This window comes from Frankliniella occidentalis, unplaced genomic scaffold (assembly GCF_000697945.3).
Source record: "Frankliniella occidentalis isolate FOCC.00 unplaced genomic scaffold, Focc_3.1 Scaffold303, whole genome shotgun sequence".
NCBI classification, from domain to species: Eukaryota; Metazoa; Arthropoda; class Insecta; order Thysanoptera; family Thripidae; genus Frankliniella; species Frankliniella occidentalis.
In genome coordinates, this window is record NW_026267428.1 from 159,501 (window position 1) to 164,724 (window position 5,224).

The following is a 5,224-nucleotide window of genomic DNA, read 5'->3' on the forward strand; positions in this document are numbered from 1 at the left end:
TAGCGGATGTCCGTTTTATTAAGCTCTTTCGTTAGTGTGACAACTTGAGAACGAAACGTCCGATTAAAATGATTCAAAATACGTCATGTATTTATTTTTCACTAGTAGTTGATCGGCCAATGCCACGGGTTAAAAATCATTACAATTTCCCCCGAAAATGGACTTGTCAAAATTAAGGAAATCGAGCCGGCTGTTTTTATGGGGGGCTATTAGGCTCGCCTCCTCTCCCGGGCTCCTCAATAGACACCCTCCCGCACCCGCCTCCGCAGCCCCCGCGCGGAGACCCACCAGTGGCTCCTGAGCGGACTGTATTTCTTTTGTTCTCCGGGTGTGAGCTCGGATGAACTCTGTCTCAAGATAAGTTGTCCAGAGCTCTATGACTTCGAGCAACCTTGGATTTGGTATTCTGTAACCCTCGGTACCGCCCCCCCAATATATTCTTCAAAAATGTGAGTTTTTGTCTGAAAAAGGACGTCGCGCCGATTTGGGTCAGAGCGCCCCCCGCTTCCACCCCCGCCGCTTCACAAAGGGGTTCATCACACATCGGCTGCTTGATACACATTTTTTTGGCGTCACATTCCTCCACAGCTGAGTATAAAGCAGATTGGATGTGAGCACACGGCTTGGCCGTGTACCCTCATAACCCAATCACACAGTTTCCGCTCCGACCGGCTACATTCTCTCTACCCTTTTTATACACATCACGTTTTTTCCCCCTTTACCCCGCCCTATCTGCTCTGCGAGATACATTTTTTGGCAAAGGATTGATTACTGGCCTACTTTGCGGAGGATGCGCCCTCCTGCCGGCCCGGCCCGCCGAGCCCCGAGGGAACAAAGCTGAGCCTCTCGAGACCCCGCCGGCCAAAAAGGCCAAAGTGATATTGCGGCGACAGCGGGATGCTTTCAAGATCAAGCACCCCTTGAAAGATCGCGAAAACACACGCAGCAGCATCAGCAGCAGAGCGAGTAGTTTCAAGGAACCGATGACGCGGGTTTTGTCTTTTTTTCGCCATCTTTCACGTGCGCCGCGCCGCGCATCGTCCTACACATCAAAAAGTAAAAGGTTTGATCGGCGGATGGGCTTCGTCGACGCCGTGACGCGGGGCTGGCGGCGGGGCGGGGGTCGCCCGGGACGTGTTGATGTGTGTTTGTTCAGTCCGAGCCGCGTCAGGTCGGGAATGGAATGAGACTGTGTCGATTCAAAGTCCTCACTGCTGCCCACCCCCACCCCCTCCCCGCCGTCACACAGCTTCCTCTCGGAGACACGCCAACATATTTTCGCCCGTCCGCCCGCATGAATAGATCGCCTATCGCCACCCTGGCCGCCGCGACAGTGTTGCGGTCCTAAACAAACCTCCGATCGACGACGGCGACGCGGCGACGACACGCCGTGGGACGCGCCGTGGGACGCGCCAAGTCGATCAGACTCCATCCATTGACATTCCCCAGGGTGTCTTTCGCACGAATATTGTTTATATTATTCTTCTGTAATGGGAACCTTTTTTTTATGCGTGTGTGTGTCTTTGAAAAGGTACAATATATAGGGGCATGTTTTACGGTACGATTGCCGCGCCGAAATTCAAACTCGTGCTGCGCTTGCGGACAGAGGTGCGAAGCGGTTAGCTTTGGCCCAGTTTCAACTGTCTTCAAACCCAACCAGGCCGAAAAATGAAGAAAAACAACACAAACGGGGCCGTGAAGCCCGCCCCAAAAACAAATAAGCCATCGGTACGTGCGCATCCTCAGGATGTGCACCGTGTTAACGGTACCGGAGAGGGAAAGGAAAGCAGCGCCTCCTGTCTGCCACTACCGCCGGCCAGGCTGATCGGAAGTTGTACTCCTCTGATTTATCCGATGCCCCCCCGGGTTGGATCGGCTGCGCACCGGACAGGACCGCCCGAACAAAAATATACTGTATCGGGTGCATAAGAGCGGTGTTGCGCGGGTTTGCCTACTGCTCCCGGTTGCCATGGCCCTGCAGAGCCCAAGAGGGAATGCAAACTACGATCGCAACTCTCCGGCATCCACTCTCATACACCCAGTATATAATGCTGTGTATAGATACAGTAAGTGTACATCCATCCGCCGTTGCGTATCCTCTTTCGTCTCTCATTCTCATTCATCCAGTACATTATAATCTCCATTTCACTCTGTCTACAACACGTGTCCAACACTCTCCTCCTCGCACACTCGTCGCTCGCTCTGAATGGGCGGCGGTCGCGGGGGAGATGAGAGGGAGCCGAGCGCAAATACACGATAATTGGCGCTCCAACGACGACGGGGCGCCAATCTGTCGGGATTTCATCAAAAAACCGCACACCTCCTCCTCCTCCTCCCGGCGAAAAGAGAAGAAGACGAGTTCACTGACCCTATGCCGCTATGGCCAGGGGACGTGTACATAATCGCGCTTTTGCAATTGAGCACACCTTTTTTGGCAATTTATTGCACGGACAGGTAAGTGTGCAACTCCCCGGCCGTATCCGCCATCCGCCGCCAATCCCATGTCAATAATGATCTGGTTGCACGTAGCCTTAGTTGCACAGCGCAAGGTCGCAAGGTTTCAAATGTTCACTTGAACAGGCCACCATTTTCTTGATTTTCAAAAAATTAATTAATTAATTTTTGGGGGTGTTTTCTTCGGCACCCGTTGGGGATGCAGTAGTGCGTGTGCGTTTTGCTCCTGCCACGCCCGGCCCGGCCACGGCTGCTCTCAAAGTGCATCAGGTGCTTTCTCATCCGACCAAGTCCAACCACCACCACCACCACGACCACCTCCTCCTCCTTGTCGTCCCCCACCTCACCCCACCCCCTCACACCTTTATACCTGCACGACCTGACCCGACCCACGCCAGGCACCACGCCGCACCGCGCCGCCACGCTCCCGACCCGCGCATGGGCCTCGAACGGCCCCGCCCAGGATGGAAGGGAGCCTGATCCTTCGTATATACCCTTTGGTCTCGTTCAGATTTCCAAAAAAAAAAGAGAGAAAAGGAACCCACAACAGGAGGGAAAAAGCAAAGCAGCAACCGAGATCTACACGAAAAATATTTTATCACAGAAATATAGACGCGGTGTGTTGCGAACGATCCTCATGGGATGTCACAAGTCTCGGTCACAATATACATACTCTGTACCAACTGTCTCCACATGCCACGACGGGCAAGCAGTTATTCAAACGTATCAGAGAAGAGGCCAAGTAAGTGTCGGAACAAAAATTAGGAAAAAAGAGGTACCTCTTAAAGAAGCTAACGGTTTTTGGGGGGCGTGTGAGCATGACTGCGCAGCCCTTTAACGGGGCCCTCACTTCCTCTCGAGGGCACCGCTATATTGTCGATCGGTCGAGATAAATGCAAATCTCCACATCCGGCGCGCGCGGAGCAGGGCGGACGCGCGGGGGGATGCCAGACGATCGGTGGGCTGCGCTCTGCATCCCCTAACGGCTCCAAATAGGGCGGGACCCGCTGACGGCGACGGCGGGGTGCTTTGCTCATCCTGGAGCCACTGATGGGGCCCTGGAGCGGAGGTGTCTTGTCAGCCTTCGGAACCATCGCGGCCGGGCCGCGTCGGCGTGCTGCTGGAGCTCAGGCGAAGGCCCCAGGTGGAGGCAGGCATAGGGATCATCCAGAAAGTACGTCCGCTTTTCTCAAACTTTTCCGGCAAATCACTGAAACTTGACGCCTGCGACACTCAGGGTAGGCCACCCCACAACACACGCATGCGCTGCAGACAAGATGTTGTCCCCCCATCAGGGGCCACGAGAGCTATGAGAAAGCCAAGAAGAACAAGAAGAAACTGCAAGACTGAAGAGATGGCGTGGCGTAGCGCCGTCTCTAAACAACACAGAACGCCGGCGACCATATCTGTGTTTTGTCGCGAGCAGTCGCAAGTGGATATGTGATCAGAAACCAAGTTTTGTAGAATTTGTATAGAAAATTGGGTCTAAATTCTATCGGCGTTGCAGTCTTTTGTCAAAAAGTGGTTCTGTGAAGTTTGTCTTCGTAAAAGTAAGTTTACACAATTTTCTACACCCCGCCTAGGTTAGTGTACGGACATATTGCATTGATACAATTTGAACTCAATGATAATAACTCAACTGTCGTAATAAACCTTGGTAAAAGTGGCACCAAGGTGCTAGATGCATAGGCCCGTTTTAAACTGTTTGAAATCTAACGACACGCATCCTACCTCAATCGGACGAGTGGCCAAGTCCTAACCTCCGCTATACTGTCGCTTATCTTCTTCTTGCTACGCCACACCACCTCCTCAGGGCTACCTTCTTCTTGTTCCTCTCATCGGGCAGCTTCCTCCTTCCTCCTCAAACATCGGCTGAACTGGACAGTTTTGTACGGTGAGTGACACGGACGTACTTTCTGGATGATCCCATACGCGAAGCTCAATGTAAAATCTGTAAAATGCCACGAACGAAATCGCAAGCGCCGTGTGGCCTTTCCTGCTTTAGAGGGATGATTTCGTTCGCGGCCGCAACAAGGCGAGGCGAGCACAAGCGGCCCGCAAGGGTCGTAGAGAGACCCTCGCCAACGGCGTCCCTTAGCGGCCGCCGTGATGACAGGGTGGTGGTGCAGCAGAGGGGCGTGCACCGTGACCCACTTGGGGGCCGGGCTGGCGGCCGGCGGCCGGCGTTGGCAGGTCCGGCGGCGTCGGCGCACGGCAGGTGAAGTGCAGCAGCGGCAGCAGCTTGGTGCAGCGGCGCTGGCCCGGGCCAAGGAGGAGCAGTGCAAGGTGCAGAGGCTCGCCGGCAGGTTGGACTGAATTAATCAAATACCCCGGGGGCCGCTGCTGGGCCGGGCCGGCCGGCGCCCGCCCTGAGCCACCACCCCTGCCATTCAGGGCACCTCGGCAGCAGGCGGCCCGACGGCCCCGAGGGCGGGTGGTGGCGGGTGTGGTAGCAGGCATCGCCAGCAATTACACACACAGAGTCCAGGGCGTGTGTGTCTAGCGAGGCTAAGTAAGCGCGCCCCCGTCGCGCTGGCGGTGAGCAGAGGGCGTAACTTACAGGGCGATACGATCTGAAACCAGGCTGTCGATGGTTCATCTGTCGGGTTGCGCAACTGACACCTCGGGGGCAGGGCGGGTGCTTCTGCTGGACCAGCAGCAGGCGACGGGCTCGCATCGTTGATCGTCATTACATACTGAAACACACGCAACTTTTAATCATCGTGATCGAAAACGATTTCAAAAATCCTTTCGCTCTCGCCCGGCCGTC